At 44.5% G+C, this 15,489-nt stretch overlaps 65 non-coding genes and 1 pseudogene across 65 annotated transcripts; all 66 read left to right on the top strand.

Annotated features, from left to right (window-relative positions):
- Window positions 1-49: 49 nt before the first annotated feature.
- On the top strand, window positions 50-163 carry LOC144399862 (5S ribosomal RNA; annotated as a pseudogene).
- A 117-nt stretch (window positions 164-280) lies between these two features.
- Window positions 281-399, top strand: LOC144403093 (5S ribosomal RNA). The gene has a single exon (XR_013465031.1). It is a non-coding gene; the product is annotated as a 5S ribosomal RNA (ribosomal RNA).
- Window positions 400-516: 117 nt separating this feature from the next.
- On the top strand, window positions 517-635 carry LOC144403094 (5S ribosomal RNA). The gene has a single exon (XR_013465032.1). It is a non-coding gene; the product is annotated as a 5S ribosomal RNA (ribosomal RNA).
- Window positions 636-752: 117 nt separating this feature from the next.
- Window positions 753-871, top strand: LOC144403095 (5S ribosomal RNA). The gene has a single exon (XR_013465033.1). It is a non-coding gene; the product is annotated as a 5S ribosomal RNA (ribosomal RNA).
- Window positions 872-988: 117 nt separating this feature from the next.
- LOC144397341 (5S ribosomal RNA) lies at window positions 989-1,107 on the top strand. The gene has a single exon (XR_013459487.1). It is a non-coding gene; the product is annotated as a 5S ribosomal RNA (ribosomal RNA).
- Window positions 1,108-1,224: 117 nt separating this feature from the next.
- Window positions 1,225-1,343, top strand: LOC144403096 (5S ribosomal RNA). Its single transcript, XR_013465034.1, has one exon. It is a non-coding gene; the product is annotated as a 5S ribosomal RNA (ribosomal RNA).
- Window positions 1,344-1,459: 116 nt separating this feature from the next.
- On the top strand, window positions 1,460-1,578 carry LOC144403097 (5S ribosomal RNA). Its single transcript, XR_013465035.1, has one exon. It is a non-coding gene; the product is annotated as a 5S ribosomal RNA (ribosomal RNA).
- Window positions 1,579-1,694: 116 nt separating this feature from the next.
- LOC144403098 (5S ribosomal RNA) lies at window positions 1,695-1,813 on the top strand. The gene has a single exon (XR_013465036.1). It is a non-coding gene; the product is annotated as a 5S ribosomal RNA (ribosomal RNA).
- Window positions 1,814-1,930: 117 nt separating this feature from the next.
- LOC144403100 (5S ribosomal RNA) lies at window positions 1,931-2,049 on the top strand. Its single transcript, XR_013465038.1, has one exon. It is a non-coding gene; the product is annotated as a 5S ribosomal RNA (ribosomal RNA).
- Window positions 2,050-2,166: 117 nt separating this feature from the next.
- LOC144403101 (5S ribosomal RNA) lies at window positions 2,167-2,285 on the top strand. Its single transcript, XR_013465039.1, has one exon. It is a non-coding gene; the product is annotated as a 5S ribosomal RNA (ribosomal RNA).
- Window positions 2,286-2,402: 117 nt separating this feature from the next.
- Window positions 2,403-2,521, top strand: LOC144403102 (5S ribosomal RNA). The gene has a single exon (XR_013465040.1). It is a non-coding gene; the product is annotated as a 5S ribosomal RNA (ribosomal RNA).
- Window positions 2,522-2,637: 116 nt separating this feature from the next.
- On the top strand, window positions 2,638-2,756 carry LOC144403103 (5S ribosomal RNA). Its single transcript, XR_013465041.1, has one exon. It is a non-coding gene; the product is annotated as a 5S ribosomal RNA (ribosomal RNA).
- Window positions 2,757-2,873: 117 nt separating this feature from the next.
- On the top strand, window positions 2,874-2,992 carry LOC144396381 (5S ribosomal RNA). Its single transcript, XR_013458527.1, has one exon. It is a non-coding gene; the product is annotated as a 5S ribosomal RNA (ribosomal RNA).
- Window positions 2,993-3,108: 116 nt separating this feature from the next.
- LOC144403104 (5S ribosomal RNA) lies at window positions 3,109-3,227 on the top strand. Its single transcript, XR_013465042.1, has one exon. It is a non-coding gene; the product is annotated as a 5S ribosomal RNA (ribosomal RNA).
- Window positions 3,228-3,343: 116 nt separating this feature from the next.
- On the top strand, window positions 3,344-3,462 carry LOC144403105 (5S ribosomal RNA). Its single transcript, XR_013465043.1, has one exon. It is a non-coding gene; the product is annotated as a 5S ribosomal RNA (ribosomal RNA).
- A 117-nt stretch (window positions 3,463-3,579) lies between these two features.
- On the top strand, window positions 3,580-3,698 carry LOC144403106 (5S ribosomal RNA). The gene has a single exon (XR_013465044.1). It is a non-coding gene; the product is annotated as a 5S ribosomal RNA (ribosomal RNA).
- A 117-nt stretch (window positions 3,699-3,815) lies between these two features.
- LOC144403107 (5S ribosomal RNA) lies at window positions 3,816-3,934 on the top strand. The gene has a single exon (XR_013465045.1). It is a non-coding gene; the product is annotated as a 5S ribosomal RNA (ribosomal RNA).
- Window positions 3,935-4,051: 117 nt separating this feature from the next.
- Window positions 4,052-4,170, top strand: LOC144398806 (5S ribosomal RNA). The gene has a single exon (XR_013460953.1). It is a non-coding gene; the product is annotated as a 5S ribosomal RNA (ribosomal RNA).
- A 116-nt stretch (window positions 4,171-4,286) lies between these two features.
- Window positions 4,287-4,405, top strand: LOC144403108 (5S ribosomal RNA). Its single transcript, XR_013465046.1, has one exon. It is a non-coding gene; the product is annotated as a 5S ribosomal RNA (ribosomal RNA).
- A 116-nt stretch (window positions 4,406-4,521) lies between these two features.
- On the top strand, window positions 4,522-4,640 carry LOC144403109 (5S ribosomal RNA). The gene has a single exon (XR_013465047.1). It is a non-coding gene; the product is annotated as a 5S ribosomal RNA (ribosomal RNA).
- Window positions 4,641-4,756: 116 nt separating this feature from the next.
- On the top strand, window positions 4,757-4,875 carry LOC144403111 (5S ribosomal RNA). The gene has a single exon (XR_013465049.1). It is a non-coding gene; the product is annotated as a 5S ribosomal RNA (ribosomal RNA).
- A 117-nt stretch (window positions 4,876-4,992) lies between these two features.
- On the top strand, window positions 4,993-5,111 carry LOC144403112 (5S ribosomal RNA). The gene has a single exon (XR_013465050.1). It is a non-coding gene; the product is annotated as a 5S ribosomal RNA (ribosomal RNA).
- A 117-nt stretch (window positions 5,112-5,228) lies between these two features.
- On the top strand, window positions 5,229-5,347 carry LOC144403113 (5S ribosomal RNA). The gene has a single exon (XR_013465051.1). It is a non-coding gene; the product is annotated as a 5S ribosomal RNA (ribosomal RNA).
- Window positions 5,348-5,464: 117 nt separating this feature from the next.
- Window positions 5,465-5,583, top strand: LOC144403114 (5S ribosomal RNA). Its single transcript, XR_013465052.1, has one exon. It is a non-coding gene; the product is annotated as a 5S ribosomal RNA (ribosomal RNA).
- A 116-nt stretch (window positions 5,584-5,699) lies between these two features.
- LOC144403115 (5S ribosomal RNA) lies at window positions 5,700-5,818 on the top strand. Its single transcript, XR_013465053.1, has one exon. It is a non-coding gene; the product is annotated as a 5S ribosomal RNA (ribosomal RNA).
- Window positions 5,819-5,935: 117 nt separating this feature from the next.
- On the top strand, window positions 5,936-6,054 carry LOC144396492 (5S ribosomal RNA). The gene has a single exon (XR_013458638.1). It is a non-coding gene; the product is annotated as a 5S ribosomal RNA (ribosomal RNA).
- A 116-nt stretch (window positions 6,055-6,170) lies between these two features.
- Window positions 6,171-6,289, top strand: LOC144403116 (5S ribosomal RNA). Its single transcript, XR_013465054.1, has one exon. It is a non-coding gene; the product is annotated as a 5S ribosomal RNA (ribosomal RNA).
- A 116-nt stretch (window positions 6,290-6,405) lies between these two features.
- Window positions 6,406-6,524, top strand: LOC144403117 (5S ribosomal RNA). Its single transcript, XR_013465055.1, has one exon. It is a non-coding gene; the product is annotated as a 5S ribosomal RNA (ribosomal RNA).
- Window positions 6,525-6,641: 117 nt separating this feature from the next.
- Window positions 6,642-6,760, top strand: LOC144403118 (5S ribosomal RNA). The gene has a single exon (XR_013465056.1). It is a non-coding gene; the product is annotated as a 5S ribosomal RNA (ribosomal RNA).
- Window positions 6,761-6,877: 117 nt separating this feature from the next.
- Window positions 6,878-6,996, top strand: LOC144403119 (5S ribosomal RNA). Its single transcript, XR_013465057.1, has one exon. It is a non-coding gene; the product is annotated as a 5S ribosomal RNA (ribosomal RNA).
- A 117-nt stretch (window positions 6,997-7,113) lies between these two features.
- Window positions 7,114-7,232, top strand: LOC144398807 (5S ribosomal RNA). Its single transcript, XR_013460954.1, has one exon. It is a non-coding gene; the product is annotated as a 5S ribosomal RNA (ribosomal RNA).
- A 116-nt stretch (window positions 7,233-7,348) lies between these two features.
- On the top strand, window positions 7,349-7,467 carry LOC144403120 (5S ribosomal RNA). Its single transcript, XR_013465058.1, has one exon. It is a non-coding gene; the product is annotated as a 5S ribosomal RNA (ribosomal RNA).
- A 116-nt stretch (window positions 7,468-7,583) lies between these two features.
- Window positions 7,584-7,702, top strand: LOC144403472 (5S ribosomal RNA). The gene has a single exon (XR_013465410.1). It is a non-coding gene; the product is annotated as a 5S ribosomal RNA (ribosomal RNA).
- A 117-nt stretch (window positions 7,703-7,819) lies between these two features.
- Window positions 7,820-7,938, top strand: LOC144403122 (5S ribosomal RNA). Its single transcript, XR_013465060.1, has one exon. It is a non-coding gene; the product is annotated as a 5S ribosomal RNA (ribosomal RNA).
- A 117-nt stretch (window positions 7,939-8,055) lies between these two features.
- LOC144403123 (5S ribosomal RNA) lies at window positions 8,056-8,174 on the top strand. Its single transcript, XR_013465061.1, has one exon. It is a non-coding gene; the product is annotated as a 5S ribosomal RNA (ribosomal RNA).
- Window positions 8,175-8,290: 116 nt separating this feature from the next.
- Window positions 8,291-8,409, top strand: LOC144403124 (5S ribosomal RNA). The gene has a single exon (XR_013465062.1). It is a non-coding gene; the product is annotated as a 5S ribosomal RNA (ribosomal RNA).
- Window positions 8,410-8,526: 117 nt separating this feature from the next.
- Window positions 8,527-8,645, top strand: LOC144403125 (5S ribosomal RNA). Its single transcript, XR_013465063.1, has one exon. It is a non-coding gene; the product is annotated as a 5S ribosomal RNA (ribosomal RNA).
- A 117-nt stretch (window positions 8,646-8,762) lies between these two features.
- Window positions 8,763-8,881, top strand: LOC144403126 (5S ribosomal RNA). Its single transcript, XR_013465064.1, has one exon. It is a non-coding gene; the product is annotated as a 5S ribosomal RNA (ribosomal RNA).
- Window positions 8,882-8,998: 117 nt separating this feature from the next.
- LOC144398808 (5S ribosomal RNA) lies at window positions 8,999-9,117 on the top strand. The gene has a single exon (XR_013460955.1). It is a non-coding gene; the product is annotated as a 5S ribosomal RNA (ribosomal RNA).
- A 116-nt stretch (window positions 9,118-9,233) lies between these two features.
- On the top strand, window positions 9,234-9,352 carry LOC144403127 (5S ribosomal RNA). The gene has a single exon (XR_013465065.1). It is a non-coding gene; the product is annotated as a 5S ribosomal RNA (ribosomal RNA).
- Window positions 9,353-9,468: 116 nt separating this feature from the next.
- On the top strand, window positions 9,469-9,587 carry LOC144403583 (5S ribosomal RNA). The gene has a single exon (XR_013465521.1). It is a non-coding gene; the product is annotated as a 5S ribosomal RNA (ribosomal RNA).
- Window positions 9,588-9,704: 117 nt separating this feature from the next.
- LOC144398164 (5S ribosomal RNA) lies at window positions 9,705-9,823 on the top strand. The gene has a single exon (XR_013460311.1). It is a non-coding gene; the product is annotated as a 5S ribosomal RNA (ribosomal RNA).
- A 117-nt stretch (window positions 9,824-9,940) lies between these two features.
- LOC144403128 (5S ribosomal RNA) lies at window positions 9,941-10,059 on the top strand. Its single transcript, XR_013465066.1, has one exon. It is a non-coding gene; the product is annotated as a 5S ribosomal RNA (ribosomal RNA).
- Window positions 10,060-10,175: 116 nt separating this feature from the next.
- Window positions 10,176-10,294, top strand: LOC144403129 (5S ribosomal RNA). The gene has a single exon (XR_013465067.1). It is a non-coding gene; the product is annotated as a 5S ribosomal RNA (ribosomal RNA).
- Window positions 10,295-10,411: 117 nt separating this feature from the next.
- LOC144403130 (5S ribosomal RNA) lies at window positions 10,412-10,530 on the top strand. Its single transcript, XR_013465068.1, has one exon. It is a non-coding gene; the product is annotated as a 5S ribosomal RNA (ribosomal RNA).
- Window positions 10,531-10,646: 116 nt separating this feature from the next.
- LOC144397342 (5S ribosomal RNA) lies at window positions 10,647-10,765 on the top strand. The gene has a single exon (XR_013459488.1). It is a non-coding gene; the product is annotated as a 5S ribosomal RNA (ribosomal RNA).
- Window positions 10,766-10,881: 116 nt separating this feature from the next.
- On the top strand, window positions 10,882-11,000 carry LOC144397343 (5S ribosomal RNA). Its single transcript, XR_013459489.1, has one exon. It is a non-coding gene; the product is annotated as a 5S ribosomal RNA (ribosomal RNA).
- Window positions 11,001-11,117: 117 nt separating this feature from the next.
- Window positions 11,118-11,236, top strand: LOC144403131 (5S ribosomal RNA). The gene has a single exon (XR_013465069.1). It is a non-coding gene; the product is annotated as a 5S ribosomal RNA (ribosomal RNA).
- Window positions 11,237-11,352: 116 nt separating this feature from the next.
- LOC144403133 (5S ribosomal RNA) lies at window positions 11,353-11,471 on the top strand. The gene has a single exon (XR_013465071.1). It is a non-coding gene; the product is annotated as a 5S ribosomal RNA (ribosomal RNA).
- Window positions 11,472-11,588: 117 nt separating this feature from the next.
- Window positions 11,589-11,707, top strand: LOC144403134 (5S ribosomal RNA). The gene has a single exon (XR_013465072.1). It is a non-coding gene; the product is annotated as a 5S ribosomal RNA (ribosomal RNA).
- A 117-nt stretch (window positions 11,708-11,824) lies between these two features.
- Window positions 11,825-11,943, top strand: LOC144403135 (5S ribosomal RNA). Its single transcript, XR_013465073.1, has one exon. It is a non-coding gene; the product is annotated as a 5S ribosomal RNA (ribosomal RNA).
- A 117-nt stretch (window positions 11,944-12,060) lies between these two features.
- On the top strand, window positions 12,061-12,179 carry LOC144403136 (5S ribosomal RNA). The gene has a single exon (XR_013465074.1). It is a non-coding gene; the product is annotated as a 5S ribosomal RNA (ribosomal RNA).
- Window positions 12,180-12,296: 117 nt separating this feature from the next.
- On the top strand, window positions 12,297-12,415 carry LOC144403137 (5S ribosomal RNA). The gene has a single exon (XR_013465075.1). It is a non-coding gene; the product is annotated as a 5S ribosomal RNA (ribosomal RNA).
- Window positions 12,416-12,531: 116 nt separating this feature from the next.
- LOC144403139 (5S ribosomal RNA) lies at window positions 12,532-12,650 on the top strand. The gene has a single exon (XR_013465077.1). It is a non-coding gene; the product is annotated as a 5S ribosomal RNA (ribosomal RNA).
- Window positions 12,651-12,767: 117 nt separating this feature from the next.
- LOC144403140 (5S ribosomal RNA) lies at window positions 12,768-12,886 on the top strand. Its single transcript, XR_013465078.1, has one exon. It is a non-coding gene; the product is annotated as a 5S ribosomal RNA (ribosomal RNA).
- Window positions 12,887-13,002: 116 nt separating this feature from the next.
- LOC144403141 (5S ribosomal RNA) lies at window positions 13,003-13,121 on the top strand. Its single transcript, XR_013465079.1, has one exon. It is a non-coding gene; the product is annotated as a 5S ribosomal RNA (ribosomal RNA).
- Window positions 13,122-13,237: 116 nt separating this feature from the next.
- On the top strand, window positions 13,238-13,356 carry LOC144403142 (5S ribosomal RNA). The gene has a single exon (XR_013465080.1). It is a non-coding gene; the product is annotated as a 5S ribosomal RNA (ribosomal RNA).
- Window positions 13,357-13,472: 116 nt separating this feature from the next.
- On the top strand, window positions 13,473-13,591 carry LOC144403143 (5S ribosomal RNA). Its single transcript, XR_013465081.1, has one exon. It is a non-coding gene; the product is annotated as a 5S ribosomal RNA (ribosomal RNA).
- A 117-nt stretch (window positions 13,592-13,708) lies between these two features.
- On the top strand, window positions 13,709-13,827 carry LOC144403145 (5S ribosomal RNA). Its single transcript, XR_013465083.1, has one exon. It is a non-coding gene; the product is annotated as a 5S ribosomal RNA (ribosomal RNA).
- Window positions 13,828-13,944: 117 nt separating this feature from the next.
- On the top strand, window positions 13,945-14,063 carry LOC144403146 (5S ribosomal RNA). The gene has a single exon (XR_013465084.1). It is a non-coding gene; the product is annotated as a 5S ribosomal RNA (ribosomal RNA).
- Window positions 14,064-14,180: 117 nt separating this feature from the next.
- LOC144403147 (5S ribosomal RNA) lies at window positions 14,181-14,299 on the top strand. The gene has a single exon (XR_013465085.1). It is a non-coding gene; the product is annotated as a 5S ribosomal RNA (ribosomal RNA).
- A 117-nt stretch (window positions 14,300-14,416) lies between these two features.
- On the top strand, window positions 14,417-14,535 carry LOC144403148 (5S ribosomal RNA). The gene has a single exon (XR_013465086.1). It is a non-coding gene; the product is annotated as a 5S ribosomal RNA (ribosomal RNA).
- Window positions 14,536-14,651: 116 nt separating this feature from the next.
- Window positions 14,652-14,770, top strand: LOC144398997 (5S ribosomal RNA). The gene has a single exon (XR_013461142.1). It is a non-coding gene; the product is annotated as a 5S ribosomal RNA (ribosomal RNA).
- A 117-nt stretch (window positions 14,771-14,887) lies between these two features.
- Window positions 14,888-15,006, top strand: LOC144403149 (5S ribosomal RNA). Its single transcript, XR_013465087.1, has one exon. It is a non-coding gene; the product is annotated as a 5S ribosomal RNA (ribosomal RNA).
- Window positions 15,007-15,122: 116 nt separating this feature from the next.
- On the top strand, window positions 15,123-15,241 carry LOC144403694 (5S ribosomal RNA). The gene has a single exon (XR_013465632.1). It is a non-coding gene; the product is annotated as a 5S ribosomal RNA (ribosomal RNA).
- A 117-nt stretch (window positions 15,242-15,358) lies between these two features.
- LOC144403150 (5S ribosomal RNA) lies at window positions 15,359-15,477 on the top strand. Its single transcript, XR_013465088.1, has one exon. It is a non-coding gene; the product is annotated as a 5S ribosomal RNA (ribosomal RNA).
- The last annotated feature ends 12 nt before the right edge of the window (window positions 15,478-15,489 follow it).

A 15,489-nucleotide genomic window follows, 5' to 3' on the forward strand; every position in this document is an offset into this window, starting at 1 on the left:
TACAAAACCTTTGACACATTTTAAAAGATTAGGTAGAGGACATACAGTTGCTTACGGCCATACCTCTCTGGCTCCGCCTGATCTCGTCTGATCTCAGAAGCTGAGTAGGGCCTGGTTAGTACTTGGATGGAAGACCGCCTGGGAATCCCAGGTGCCGTAAGCTTTTTCATTTCTCTCTCTGGAAGAAATTGAGAAGGCATTAGAAAGTGAATCCTTTTTCATTATCAAAACTCCAAAACCTTTGACACATTTTAAAAGATTAGGAAGAGGACATACAGTTGCTTACGGCCATACCTCTCTGGCTCCGCCTGATCTCGTCTGATCTCAGAAGCTAAGCAGAGTAGGGCCTGGTTAGTACTTGGATGGAAGACCGCCTGGGAATCCCAGGTGCCGTAAGCTTTTTCATTTCTCTCTCTGGAAGAAATCGAGAAGGCATTAGAAAGTGACTCCTTTTTCATTATCAAAACTCCAAAACCTTTGACACATTTTAAAAGATTAGGAAGAGGACATACAGTTGCTTACGGCCATACCTCTCTGGCTCCGCCTGATCTCGTCTGATCTCAGAAGCTAAGCAGAGTAGGGCCTGGTTAGTACTTGGATGGAAGACCGCCTGGGAATCCCAGGTGCCGTAAGCTTTTTCATTTCTCTCTCTGGAAGAAATCGAGAAGGCATTAGAAAGTGACTCCTTTTTCATTATCAAAACTCCAAAACCTTTGACACATTTTAAAAGATTAGGAAGAGGACATACAGTTGCTTACGGCCATACCTCTCTGGCTCCGCCTGATCTCGTCTGATCTCAGAAGCTAAGCAGAGTAGGGCCTGGTTAGTACTTGGATGGAAGACCGCCTGGGAATCCCAGGTGCCGTAAGCTTTTTCATTTCTCTCTCTGGAAGAAATCGAGAAGGCATTAGAAAGTGACTCCTTTTTCATTATCAAAACTCCAAAACCTTTGACACATTTTAAAAGATTAGGAAGAGGACATACAGTTGCTTACGGCCATACCTCTCTGGCTCTGCCTGATCTCGTCTGATCTCAGAAGCTAAGCAGAGTAGGGCCTGGTTAGTACTTGGATGGAAGACCGCCTGGGAATCCCAGGTGCCGTAAGCTTTTTCATTTCTCTCTCTGGAAGAAATCGAGAAGGCATTAGAAAGTGACTCCTTTTTCATTATCAAAACTCCAAAACCTTTGACACATTTTAAAAGATTAGGAAGAGGACATACAGTTGCTTACGGCCATACCTCTCTGGCTCCGCCTGATCTCGTCTGATCTCAGAAGCTAAGCAGAGTAGGGCCTGGTTAGTACTTGGATGGAAGACCGCCTGGGAATCCCAGGTGCCGTAAGCTTTTTCAATTCTATCTGTAAAAGACACAGAGAAGGCCTTAGAAAGTGACTCCATTTAATTGTCAAAACTACAAAACCTTTGACACATTTTAAAAGATTAGGTAGAGGACATACAGTTGCTTACGGCCATACCTCTCTGGCTCCGCCTGATCTCGTCTGATCTCAGAAGCTAAGCAGAGTAGGGCCTGGTTAGTACTTGGATGGAAGACCGCCTGGGAATCCCAGGTGCCGTAAGCTTTTTCAATTCTATCTGTAAAAGACACAGAGAAGGCCTTAGAAAGTGACTCCATTTAATTGTCAAAACTACAAAACCTTTGACACATTTTAAAAGATTAGGAAGAGGACATACAGTTGCTTACGGCCATACCTCTCTGGCTCCGCCTGATCTCGTCTGATCTCAGAAGCTAAGCAGAGTAGGGCCTGGTTAGTACTTGGATGGAAGACCGCCTGGGAATCCCAGGTGCCGTAAGCTTTTTCATTTCTCTCTCTGGAAGAAATCGAGAAGGCATTAGAAAGTGACTCCTTTTTCATTATCAAAACTCCAAAACCTTTGACACATTTTAAAAGATTAGGAAGAGGACATACAGTTGCTTACGGCCATACCTCTCTGGCTCCGCCTGATCTCGTCTGATCTCAGAAGCTAAGCAGAGTAGGGCCTGGTTAGTACTTGGATGGAAGACCGCCTGGGAATCCCAGGTGCCGTAAGCTTTTTCATTTCTCTCTCTGGAAGAAATCGAGAAGGCATTAGAAAGTGACTCCTTTTTCATTATCAAAACTCCAAAACCTTTGACACATTTTAAAAGATTAGGAAGAGGACATACAGTTGCTTACGGCCATACCTCTCTGGCTCCGCCTGATCTCGTCTGATCTCAGAAGCTAAGCAGAGTAGGGCCTGGTTAGTACTTGGATGGAAGACCGCCTGGGAATCCCAGGTGCCGTAAGCTTTTTCATTTCTCTCTCTGGAAGAAATCGAGAAGGCATTAGAAAGTGACTCCTTTTTCATTATCAAAACTCCAAAACCTTTGACACATTTTAAAAGATTAGGAAGAGGACATACAGTTGCTTACGGCCATACCTCTCTGGCTCCGCCTGATCTCGTCTGATCTCAGAAGCTAAGCAGAGTAGGGCCTGGTTAGTACTTGGATGGAAGACCGCCTGGGAATCCCAGGTGCCGTAAGCTTTTTCAATTCTATCTGTAAAAGACACAGAGAAGGCCTTAGAAAGTGACTCCATTTAATTGTCAAAACTACAAAACCTTTGACACATTTTAAAAGATTAGGTAGAGGACATACAGTTGCTTACGGCCATACCTCTCTGGCTCCGCCTGATCTCGTCTGATCTCAGAAGCTAAGCAGAGTAGGGCCTGGTTAGTACTTGGATGGAAGACCGCCTGGGAATCCCAGGTGCCGTAAGCTTTTTCATTTCTCTCTCTGGAAGAAATTGAGAAGGCATTAGAAAGTGAATCCTTTTTCATGATCAAAACTCCAAAACCTTTGACACATTTTAAAATATTAGGAAGAGGACATACAGTTGCTTACGGCCATACCTCTCTGGCTCCGCCTGATCTCGTCTGATCTCAGAAGCTAAGCAGAGTAGGGCCAGGTTAGTACTTGGATGGAAGACCGCCTGGGAATCCCAGGTGCCGTAAGCTTTTTCAATTCTATCTGTAAAAGACACAGAGAAGGCCTTAGAAAGTGACTCCATTTAATTGTCAAAACTACAAAACCTTTGACACATTTTAAAAGATTAGGTAGAGGACATACAGTTGCTTACGGCCATACCTCTCTGGCTCCGCCTGATCTCGTCTGATCTCAGAAGCTAAGCAGAGTAGGGCCTGGTTAGTACTTGGATGGAAGACCGCCTGGGAATCCCAGGTGCCGTAAGCTTTTTCAATTCTATCTGTAAAAGACACAGAGAAGGCCTTAGAAAGTGACTCCATTTAATTGTCAAAACTACAAAACCTTTGACACATTTTAAAAGATTAGGTAGAGGACATACAGTTGCTTACGGCCATACCTCTCTGGCTCCGCCTGATCTCGTCTGATCTCAGAAGCTAAGCAGAGTAGGGCCTGGTTAGTACTTGGATGGAAGACCGCCTGGGAATCCCAGGTGCCGTAAGCTTTTTCATTTCTCTCTCTGGAAGAAATTGAGAAGGCATTAGAAAGTGAATCCTTTTTCATTATCAAAACTCCAAAACCTTTGACACATTTTAAAAGATTAGGAAGAGGACATACAGTTGCTTACGGCCATACCTCTCTGGCTCCGCCTGATCTCGTCTGATCTCAGAAGCTAAGCAGAGTAGGGCCTGGTTAGTACTTGGATGGAAGACCGCCTGGGAATCCCAGGTGCCGTAAGCTTTTTCATTTCTCTCTCTGGAAGAAATCGAGAAGGCATTAGAAAGTGACTCCTTTTTCATTATCAAAACTCCAAAACCTTTGACACATTTTAAAAGATTAGGAAGAGGACATACAGTTGCTTACGGCCATACCTCTCTGGCTCCGCCTGATCTCGTCTGATCTCAGAAGCTAAGCAGAGTAGGGCCTGGTTAGTACTTGGATGGAAGACCGCCTGGGAATCCCAGGTGCCGTAAGCTTTTTCATTTCTCTCTCTGGAAGAAATCGAGAAGGCATTAGAAAGTGACTCCTTTTTCATTATCAAAACTCCAAAACCTTTGACACATTTTAAAAGATTAGGAAGAGGACATACAGTTGCTTACGGCCATACCTCTCTGGCTCCGCCTGATCTCGTCTGATCTCAGAAGCTAAGCAGAGTAGGGCCTGGTTATTACTTGGATGGAAGACCGCCTGGGAATCCCAGGTGCCGTAAGCTTTTTCAATTCTATCTGTAAAAGACACAGAGAAGGCCTTAGAAAGTGACTCCATTTAATTGTCAAAACTACAAAACCTTTGACACATTTTAAAAGATTAGGTAGAGGACATGCAGTTGCTTACGGCCATACCTCTCTGGCTCCGCCTGATCTCGTCTGATCTCAGAAGCTAAGCAGAGTAGGGCCTGGTTAGTACTTGGATGGAAGACCGCCTGGGAATCCCAGGTGCCGTAAGCTTTTTCAATTCTATCTGTAAAAGACACAGAGAAGGCCTTAGAAAGTGACTCCATTTAATTGTCAAAACTACAAAACCTTTGACACATTTTAAAAGATTAGGTAGAGGACATACAGTTGCTTACGGCCATACCTCTCTGGCTCCGCCTGATCTCGTCTGATCTCAGAAGCTAAGCAGAGTAGGGCCTGGTTAGTACTTGGATGGAAGACCGCCTGGGAATCCCAGGTGCCGTAAGCTTTTTCAATTCTATCTGTAAAAGACACAGAGAAGGCCTTAGAAAGTGACTCCATTTAATTGTCAAAACTACAAAACCTTTGACACATTTTAAAAAATTAGGTAGAGGACATACAGTTGCTTACGGCCATACCTCTCTGGCTCCGCCTGATCTCGTCTGATCTCAGAAGCTAAGCAGAGTAGGGCCTGGTTAGTACTTGGATGGAAGACCGCCTGGGAATCCCAGGTGCCGTAAGCTTTTTCATTTCTCTCTCTGGAAGAAATTGAGAAGGCATTAGAAAGTGAATCCTTTTTCATTATCAAAACTCCAAAACCTTTGACACATTTTAAAAGATTAGGAAGAGGACATACAGTTGCTTACGGCCATACCTCTCTGGCTCCGCCTGATCTCGTCTGATCTCAGAAGCTAAGCAGAGTAGGGCCTGGTTAGTACTTGGATGGAAGACCGCCTGGGAATCCCAGGTGCCGTAAGCTTTTTCATTTCTCTCTCTGGAAGAAATCGAGAAGGCATTAGAAAGTGACTCCTTTTTCATTATCAAAACTCCAAAACCTTTGACACATTTTAAAAGATTAGGAAGAGGACATACAGTTGCTTACGGCCATACCTCTCTGGCTCCGCCTGATCTCGTCTGATCTCAGAAGCTAAGCAGAGTAGGGCCTGGTTAGTACTTGGATGGAAGACCGCCTGGGAATCCCAGGTGCCGTAAGCTTTTTCATTTCTCTCTCTGGAAGAAATCGAGAAGGCATTAGAAAGTGACTCCTTTTTCATTATCAAAACTCCAAAACCTTTGACACATTTTAAAAGATTAGGAAGAGGACATACAGTTGCTTACGGCCATACCTCTCTGGCTCCGCCTGATCTCGTCTGATCTCAGAAGCTAAGCAGAGTAGGGCCTGGTTAGTACTTGGATGGAAGACCGCCTGGGAATCCCAGGTGCCGTAAGCTTTTTCAATTCTATCTGTAAAAGACACAGAGAAGGCCTTAGAAAGTGACTCCATTTAATTGTCAAAACTACAAAACCTTTGACACATTTTAAAAGATTAGGTAGAGGACATACAGTTGCTTACGGCCATACCTCTCTGGCTCCGCCTGATCTCGTCTGATCTCAGAAGCTAAGCAGAGTAGGGCCTGGTTAGTACTTGGATGGAAGACCGCCTGGGAATCCCAGGTGCCGTAAGCTTTTTCATTTCTCTCTCTGGAAGAAATTGAGAAGGCATTAGAAAGTGAATCCTTTTTCATGATCAAAACTCCAAAACCTTTGACACATTTTAAAATATTAGGAAGAGGACATACAGTTGCTTACGGCCATACCTCTCTGGCTCCGCCTGATCTCGTCTGATCTCAGAAGCTAAGCAGAGTAGGGCCAGGTTAGTACTTGGATGGAAGACCGCCTGGGAATCCCAGGTGCCGTAAGCTTTTTCAATTCTATCTGTAAAAGACACAGAGAAGGCCTTAGAAAGTGACTCCATTTAATTGTCAAAACTACAAAACCTTTGACACATTTTAAAAGATTAGGTAGAGGACATACAGTTGCTTACGGCCATACCTCTCTGGCTCCGCCTGATCTCGTCTGATCTCAGAAGCTAAGCAGAGTAGGGCCTGGTTAGTACTTGGATGGAAGACCGCCTGGGAATCCCAGGTGCCGTAAGCTTTTTCAATTCTATCTGTAAAAGACACAGAGAAGGCCTTAGAAAGTGACTCCATTTAATTGTCAAAACTACAAAACCTTTGACACATTTTAAAAGATTAGGTAGAGGACATACAGTTGCTTACGGCCATACCTCTCTGGCTCCGCCTGATCTCGTCTGATCTCAGAAGCTAAGCAGAGTAGGGCCTGGTTAGTACTTGGATGGAAGACCGCCTGGGAATCCCAGGTGCCGTAAGCTTTTTCATTTCTCTCTCTGGAAGAAATTGAGAAGGCATTAGAAAGTGAATCCTTTTTCATTATCAAAACTCCAAAACCTTTGACACATTTTAAAAGATTAGGAAGAGGACATACAGTTGCTTACGGCCATACCTCTCTGGCTCCGCCTGATCTCGTCTGATCTCAGAAGCTAAGCAGAGTAGGGCCTGGTTAGTACTTGGATGGAAGACCGCCTGGGAATCCCAGGTGCCGTAAGCTTTTTCATTTCTCTCTCTGGAAGAAATCGAGAAGGCATTAGAAAGTGACTCCTTTTTCATTATCAAAACTCCAAAACCTTTGACACATTTTAAAAGATTAGGAAGAGGACATACAGTTGCTTACGGCCATACCTCTCTGGCTCCGCCTGATCTCGTCTGATCTCAGAAGCTAAGCAGAGTAGGGCCTGGTTAGTACTTGGATGGAAGACCGCCTGGGAATCCCAGGTGCCGTAAGCTTTTTCATTTCTCTCTCTGGAAGAAATCGAGAAGGCATTAGAAAGTGACTCCTTTTTCATTATCAAAACTCCAAAACCTTTGACACATTTTAAAAGATTAGGAAGAGGACATACAGTTGCTTACGGCCATACCTCTCTGGCTCCGCCTGATCTCGTCTGATCTCAGAAGCTAAGCAGAGTAGGGCCTGGTTATTACTTGGATGGAAGACCGCCTGGGAATCCCAGGTGCCGTAAGCTTTTTCAATTCTATCTGTAAAAGACACAGAGAAGGCCTTAGAAAGTGACTCCATTTAATTGTCAAAACTACAAAACCTTTGACACATTTTAAAAGATTAGGTAGAGGACATGCAGTTGCTTACGGCCATACCTCTCTGGCTCCGCCTGATCTCGTCTGATCTCAGAAGCTAAGCAGAGTAGGGCCTGGTTAGTACTTGGATGGAAGACCGCCTGGGAATCCCAGGTGCCGTAAGCTTTTTCAATTCTATCTGTAAAAGACACAGAGAAGGCCTTAGAAAGTGACTCCATTTAATTGTCAAAACTACAAAACCTTTGACACATTTTAAAAGATTAGGTAGAGGACATACAGTTGCTTACGGCCATACCTCTCTGGCTCCGCCTGATCTCATCTGATCTCAGAAGCTAAGCAGAGTAGGGCCTGGTTAGTACTTGGATGGAAGACCGCCTGGGAATCCCAGGTGCCGTAAGCTTTTTCATTTCTCTCTCTGGAAGAAATTGAGAAGGCATTAGAAAGTGAATCCTTTTTCATGATCGAAACTCCAAAACCTTTGACACATTTTAAAATATTAGGAAGAGGACATACAGTTGCTTACGGCCATACCTCTCTGGCTCCGCCTGATCTCGTCTGATCTCAGAAGCTAAGCAGAGTAGGGCCTGGTTAGTACTTGGATGGAAGACCGCCTGGGAATCCCAGGTGCCGTAAGCTTTTTCATTTCTCTCTCTGGAAGAAATCGAGAAGGCATTAGAAAGTGACTCCTTTTTCATTATCAAAACTCCAAAACCTTTGACACATTTTAAAAGATTAGGTAGAGGACATACAGTTGCTTACGGCCATACCTCTCTGGCTCCGCCTGATCTCGTCTGATCTCAGAAGCTAAGCAGAGTAGGGCCTGGTTAGTACTTGGATGGAAGACCGCCTGGGAATCCCAGGTGCCGTAAGCTTTTTCAATTCTATCTGTAAAAGACACAGAGAAGGCCTTAGAAAGTGACTCCATTTAATTGTCAAAACTACAAAACCTTTGACACATTTTAAAAGATTAGGTAGAGGACATACAGTTGCTTACGGCCATACCTCTCTGGCTCCGCCTGATCTCGTCTGATCTCAGAAGCTAAGCAGAGTAGGGCCTGGTTAGTACTTGGATGGAAGACCGCCTGGGAATCCCAGGTGCCGTAAGCTTTTTCATTTCTCTCTCTGGAAGAAATTGAGAAGGCATTAGAAAGTGAATCCTTTTTCATTATCAAAACTCCAAAACCTTTGACACATTTTAAAAGATTAGGAAGAGGACATACAGTTGCTTACGGCCATACCTCTCTGGCTCCGCCTGATCTCGTCTGATCTCAGAAGCTAAGCAGAGTAGGGCCTGGTTAGTACTTGGATGGAAGACCGCCTGGGAATCCCAGGTGCCGTAAGCTTTTTCATTTCTCTCTCTGGAAGAAATCGAGAAGGCATTAGAAAGTGACTCCTTTTTCATTATCAAAACTCCAAAACCTTTGACACATTTTAAAAGATTAGGAAGAGGACATACAGTTGCTTACGGCCATACCTCTCTGGCTCCGCCTGATCTCGTCTGATCTCAGAAGCTAAGCAGAGTAGGGCCTGGTTAGTACTTGGATGGAAGACCGCCTGGGAATCCCAGGTGCCGTAAGCTTTTTCATTTCTCTCTCTGGAAGAAATCGAGAAGGCATTAGAAAGTGACTCCTTTTTCATTATCAAAACTCCAAAACCTTTGACACATTTTAAAAGATTAGGAAGAGGACATACAGTTGCTTACGGCCATACCTCTCTGGCTCCGCCTGATCTCGTCTGATCTCAGAAGCTAAGCAGAGTAGGGCCTGGTTATTACTTGGATGGAAGACCGCCTGGGAATCCCAGGTGCCGTAAGCTTTTTCAATTCTATCTGTAAAAGACACAGAGAAGGCCTTAGAAAGTGACTCCATTTAATTGTCAAAACTACAAAACCTTTGACACATTTTAAAAGATTAGGTAGAGGACATGCAGTTGCTTACGGCCATACCTCTCTGGCTCCGCCTGATCTCGTCTGATCTCAGAAGCTAAGCAGAGTAGGGCCTGGTTAGTACTTGGATGGAAGACCGCCTGGGAATCCCAGGTGCCGTAAGCTTTTTCAATTCTATCTGTAAAAGACACAGAGAAGGCCTTAGAAAGTGACTCCATTTAATTGTCAAAACTACAAAACCTTTGACACATTTTAAAAGATTAGGTAGAGGACATACAGTTGCTTACGGCCATACCTCTCTGGCTCCGCCTGATCTCATCTGATCTCAGAAGCTAAGCAGAGTAGGGCCTGGTTAGTACTTGGATGGAAGACCGCCTGGGAATCCCAGGTGCCGTAAGCTTTTTCATTTCTCTCTCTGGAAGAAATTGAGAAGGCATTAGAAAGTGAATCCTTTTTCATGATCGAAACTCCAAAACCTTTGACACATTTTAAAATATTAGGAAGAGGACATACAGTTGCTTACGGCCGTACCTCTCTGGCTCCGCCTGATCTCGTCTGATCTCAGAAGCTAAGCAGAGTAGGGCCTGGTTAGTACTTGGATGGAAGACCGCCTGGGAATCCCAGGTGCCGTAAGCTTTTTCATTTCTCTCTCTGGAAGAAATCGAGAAGGCATTAGAAAGTGACTCCTTTTTCATTATCAAAACTCCAAAACCTTTGACACATTTTAAAAGATTAGGTAGAGGACATACAGTTGCTTACGGCCATACCTCTCTGGCTCCGCCTGATCTCGTCTGATCTCAGAAGCTAAGCAGAGTAGGGCCTGGTTAGTACTTGGATGGAAGACCGCCTGGGAATCCCAGGTGCCGTAAGCTTTTTCAATTCTATCTGTAAAAGACACAGAGAAGGCCTTAGAAAGTGACTCCATTTAATTGTCAAAACTACAAAACCTTTGACACATTTTAAAAGATTAGGTAGAGGACATACAGTTGCTTACGGCCATACCTCTCTGGCTCCGCCTGATCTCGTCTGATCTCAGAAGCTAAGCAGAGTAGGGCCTGGTTAGTACTTGGATGGAAGACCGCCTGGGAATCCCAGGTGCCGTAAGCTTTTTCATTTCTCTCTCTGGAAGAAATTGAGAAGGCATTAGAAAGTGAATCCTTTTTCATTATCAAAACTCCAAAACCTTTGACACATTTTAAAAGATTAGGAAGAGGACATACAGTTGCTTACGGCCATACCTCTCTGGCTCCGCCTGATCTCGTCTGATCTCAGAAGCTAAGCAGAGTAGGGCCTGGTTAGTACTTGGATGGAAGACCGCCTGGGAATCCCAGGTGCCGTAAGCTTTTTCAATTCTATCTGTAAAAGACACAGAGAAGGCCTTAGAAAGTGACTCCATTTAATTGTCAAAACTACAAAACCTTTGACACATTTTAAAAGATTAGGTAGAGGACATACAGTTGCTTACGGCCATACCTCTCTGGCTCTGCCTGATCTCGTCTGATCTCAGAAGCTAAGCAGAGTAGGGCCTGGTTAGTACTTGGATGGAAGACCGCCTGGGAATCCCAGGTGCCGTAAGCTTTTTCAATTCTATCTGTAAAAGACACAGAGAAGGCCTTAGAAAGTGACTCCATTTAATTGTCAAAACTACAAAACCTTTGACACATTTTAAAAGATTAGGTAGAGGACATACAGTTGCTTACGGCCATACCTCTCTGGCTCTGCCTGATCTCGTCTGATCTCAGAAGCTAAGCAGAGTAGGGCCTGGTTAGTACTTGGATGGAAGACCGCCTGGGAATCCCAGGTGCCGTAAGCTTTTTCATTTCTCTCTCTGGAAGAAATCGAGAAGGCATTAGAAAGTGACTCCTTTTTCATTATCAAAACTCCAAAACCTTTGACACATTTTAAAAGATTAGGAAGAGGACATACAGTTGCTTACGGCCATACCTCTCTGGCTCCGCCTGATCTCGTCTGATCTCAGAAGCTAAGCAGAGTAGGGCCTGGTTAGTACTTGGATGGAAGACCGCCTGGGAATCCCAGGTGCCGTAAGCTTTTTCATTTCTATCTGTAAAAGACACAGAGAAGGCCTTAGAAAGTGACTCCATTTCATTGTCAAAACTACAAAACCTTTGACAAGTTTTAAAAGATTAGAAAGAGGACATACAGTTGCTTACGGCCATACCTCTCTGGCTCCGCCTGATCTCGTCTGATCTCAGAAGCTAAGCAGAGTAGGGCCTGGTTAGTACTTGGATGGAAGACCGCCTGGGAATCCCAGGTGCCGTAAGCTTTTTCATTTCTCTCTCTGGAAGAAATCGAGAAGGCATTAGAAAGTGACTCCTTTTTCATTATCAAAACTCCAAAACCTTTGACACATTTTAAAAGATTAGGAAGAGGACATACAGTTGCTTACGGCCATACCTCTCTGGCTCCGCCTGATCTCGTCTGATCTCAGAAGCTAAGCAGAGTAGGGCCTGGTTAGTACTTGGATGGAAGACCGCCTGGGAATCCCAGGTGCCGTAAGCTTTTTCAATTCTCTCTCTGGAAGAAATTGAGAAGGCATTAGAAAGTGAATCCTTTTTCATGATCAAAACTCCAAAACCTTTGACACATTTTAAAATATTAGGAAGAGGACATACAGTTGCTTACGGCCATACCTCTCTGGCTCCGCCTGATCTCGTCTGATCTCAGAAGCTAAGCAGAGTAGGGCCTGGTTAGTACTTGGATGGAAGACCGCCTGGGAATCCCAGGTGCCGTAAGCTTTTTCATTTCTCTCTCTGGAAGAAATCGAGAAGGCATTAGAAAGTGACTCCTTTTTCATGATCGAAACTCCAAAACCTTTGACACATTTTAAAAGATTAGGTAGAGGACATACAGTTGCTTACGGCCATACCTCTCTGGCTCCGCCTGATCTCGTCTGATCTCAGAAGCTAAGCAGAGTAGGGCCTGGTTAGTACTTGGATGGAAGACCGCCTGGGAATCCCAGGTGCCGTAAGCTTTTTCATTTCTCTCTCTGGAAGAAATCGAGAAGGCATTAGAAAGTGACTCCTTTTTCATTATCAAAACTCCAAAACCTTTGACACATTTTAAAAGATTAGGTAGAGGACATACAGTTGCTTACGGCCATACCTCTCTGGCTCCGCCTGATCTCGTCTGATCTCAGAAGCTAAGCAGAGTAGGGCCTGGTTAGTACTTGGATGGAAGACCGCCTGGGAATCCCAGGTGCCGTAAGCTTTTTCAATTCTATCTGTAAAAGACACAGAGAAGGCCTTAGAAAGTGACTCCATTTAATTGTCAAAACTACAAAACCTTTGACACATTTTAAAAGATTAGGTAGAGGACATACAGTTGCTTACGGCCATACCTCTCTGGCTCCGCCTGATCTCGTCTGATCTCAGAAGCTAAGCAGAGTAGGGCCTGGTTAGTACTTGGATGGAAGACCGCCTGGGAATCCCAGGTGCCGTAAGCTTTTTCATTTCTCTCTCTGGAAGAAATTGAGAAGGCATTAGAAAGTGAATCCTTTTTCATTATCAAAACTCCAAAACCTTTGACACATTTTAAAAGATTAGGAAGAGGACATACAGTTGCTTACGGCCATACCTCTCTGGCTCCGCCTGATCTCGTCTGATCTCAGAAGCTAAGCAGAGTAGGGCCTGGTTAGTACTTGGATGGAAGACCGCCTGGGAATCCCAGGTGCCGTAAGCTTTTTCATTTCTATCTGTAAAAGACACAGAGAAGGCCTTAGAAAGTGACTCCATTTCATTGTCAAAACTACAAAACCTTTGACACATTTTAAAAGATTAGGTAGAGGACATACAGTTGCTTACGGCCATACCTCTCTGGCTCCGCCTGATCTCGTCTGATCTCAGAAGCTAAGCAGAGTAGGGCCTGGTTAGTACTTGGATGGAAGACCGCCTGGGAATCCCAGGTGCCGTAAGCTTTTTCAATTCTATCTGTAAAAGACACAGAGAAGGCCTTAGAAAGTGACTCCATTTAATTGTCAAAACTACAAAACCTTTGACACATTTTAAAAGATTAGGTAGAGGACATACAGTTGCTTACGGCCATACCTCTCTGGCTCCGCCTGATCTCGTCTGATCTCAGAAGCTAAGCAGAGTAGGGCCTGGTTAGTACTTGGATGGAAGACCGCCTGGGAATCCCAGGTGCCGTAAGCTTTTTCAATTCTATCTGTAAAAGACACAGAGAAGGCCTTAGAAAGTGACTCCATTTAATTGTCAAAACTACAAAACCTTTGACACATTTTAAAAGATTAGGTAGAGGACATACAGTTGCTTACGGCCATACCTCTCTGGCTCCGCCTGATCTCGTCTGATCTCAGAAGCTAAGCAGAGTAGGGCCTGGTTAGTACTTGGATGGAAGACCGCCTGGGAATCCCAGGTGCCGTAAGCTTTTTCATTTCTCTCTCTGGAAGAAATTGAGAAGGCATTAGAAAGTGAATCCTTTTTCATTATCAAAACTCCAAAACCTTTGACACATTTTAAAAGATTAGGAAGAGGACATACAGTTGCTTACGGCCATACCTCTCTGGCTCCGCCTGATCTCGTCTGATCTCAGAAGCTAAGCAGAGTAGGGCCTGGTTAGTACTTGGATGGAAGACCGCCTGGGAATCCCAGGTGCCGTAAGCTTTTTCATTTCTCTCTCTGGAAGAAATCGAGAAGGCATTAGAAAGTGACTCCTTTTTCATTATCAAAACTCCAAAACCTTTGACACATTTTAAAAGATTAGGAAGAGGACATACAGTTGCTTACGGCCATACCTCTCTGGCTCCGCCTGATCTCGTCTGATCTCAGAAGCTAAGCAGAGTAGGGCCTGGTTAGTACTTGGATGGAAGACCGCCTGGGAATCCCAGGTGCCGTAAGCTTTTTCATTTCTCTCTCTGGAAGAAATCGAGAAGGCATTAGAAAGTGACTCCTTTTTCATTATCAAAACTCCAAAACCTTTGACACATTTTAAAAGATTAGGAAGAGGACATACAGTTGCTTACGGCCATACCTCTCTGGCTCCGCCTGATCTCGTCTGATCTCAGAAGCTAAGCAGAGTAGGGCCTGGTTAGTACTTGGATGGAAGACCGCCTGGGAATCCCAGGTGCCGTAAGCTTTTTCATTTCTCTCTCTGGAAGAAATCGAGAAGGCATTAGAAAGTGACTCCTTTTTCATTATCAAAACTCCAAAACCTTTGACACATTTTAAAAGATTAGGAAGAGGACATACAGTTGCTTACGGCCATACCTCTCTGGCTCCGCCTGATCTCGTCTGATCTCAGAAGCTAAGCAGAGTAGGGCCTGGTTAGTACTTGGATGGAAGACCGCCTGGGAATCCCAGGTGCCGTAAGCTTTTTCAATTCTATCTGTAAAAGACACAGAGAAGGCCTTAGAAAGTGACTCCATTTAATTGTCAAAACTACAAAACCTTTGACACATTTTAAAAGATTAGGTAGAGGACATACAGTTGCTTACGGCCATACCTCTCTGGCTCTGCCTGATCTCGTCTGATCTCAGAAGCTAAGCAGAGTAGGGCCTGGTTAGTACTTGGATGGAAGACTGCCTGGGAATCCCAGGTGCCGTAAGCTTTTTCATTTCTCTCTCTGGAAGAAATCGAGAAGGCATTAGAAAGTGACTCCTTTTTCATTATCAAAACTCCAAAACCTTTGACACATTTTAAAAGATTAGGAAGAGGACATACAGTTGCTTACGGCCATACCTCTCTGGCTCCGCCTGATCTCGTCTGATCTCAGAAGCTAAGCAGAGTAGGGCCTGGTTAGTACTTGGATGGAAGACCGCCTGGGAATCCCAGGTGCCGTAAGCTTTTTCAATTCTATCTGTAAAAGACACAGAGAAGGCCTTAGAAAGTGACTCCATTTAATTGTCAAAACTACAAAACCTTTGACACATTTTAAAAGATTAGGTAGAGGACATACAGTTGCTTACGGCCATACCTCTCTGGCTCCGCCTGATCTCATCTGATCTCAGAAGCTAAGCAGAGTAGGGCCTGGTTAGTACTTGGATGGAAGACCGCCTGGGAATCCCAGGTGCCGTAAGCTTTTTCATTTCTCTCTCTGGAAGAAATTGAGAAGGCATTAGAAAGTGAATCCTTTTTCATGATCGAAACTCCAAAACCTTTGACACATTTTAAAATATTAGGAAGAGGACATACAGTTGCTTACGGCCATACCTCTCTGGCTCCGCCTGATCTCGTCTGATCTCAGAAGCTAAGCAGAGTAGGGCCTGGTTAGTACTTGGATGGAAGACCGCCTGGGAATCCCAGGTGCCGTAAGCTTTTTCATTTCTC

The sequence above is a fragment of the Gasterosteus aculeatus genome, chromosome 2 (genome assembly GCF_964276395.1).
Source record: "Gasterosteus aculeatus chromosome 2, fGasAcu3.hap1.1, whole genome shotgun sequence".
NCBI classification, from domain to species: domain Eukaryota; kingdom Metazoa; phylum Chordata; class Actinopteri; order Perciformes; family Gasterosteidae; genus Gasterosteus; species Gasterosteus aculeatus.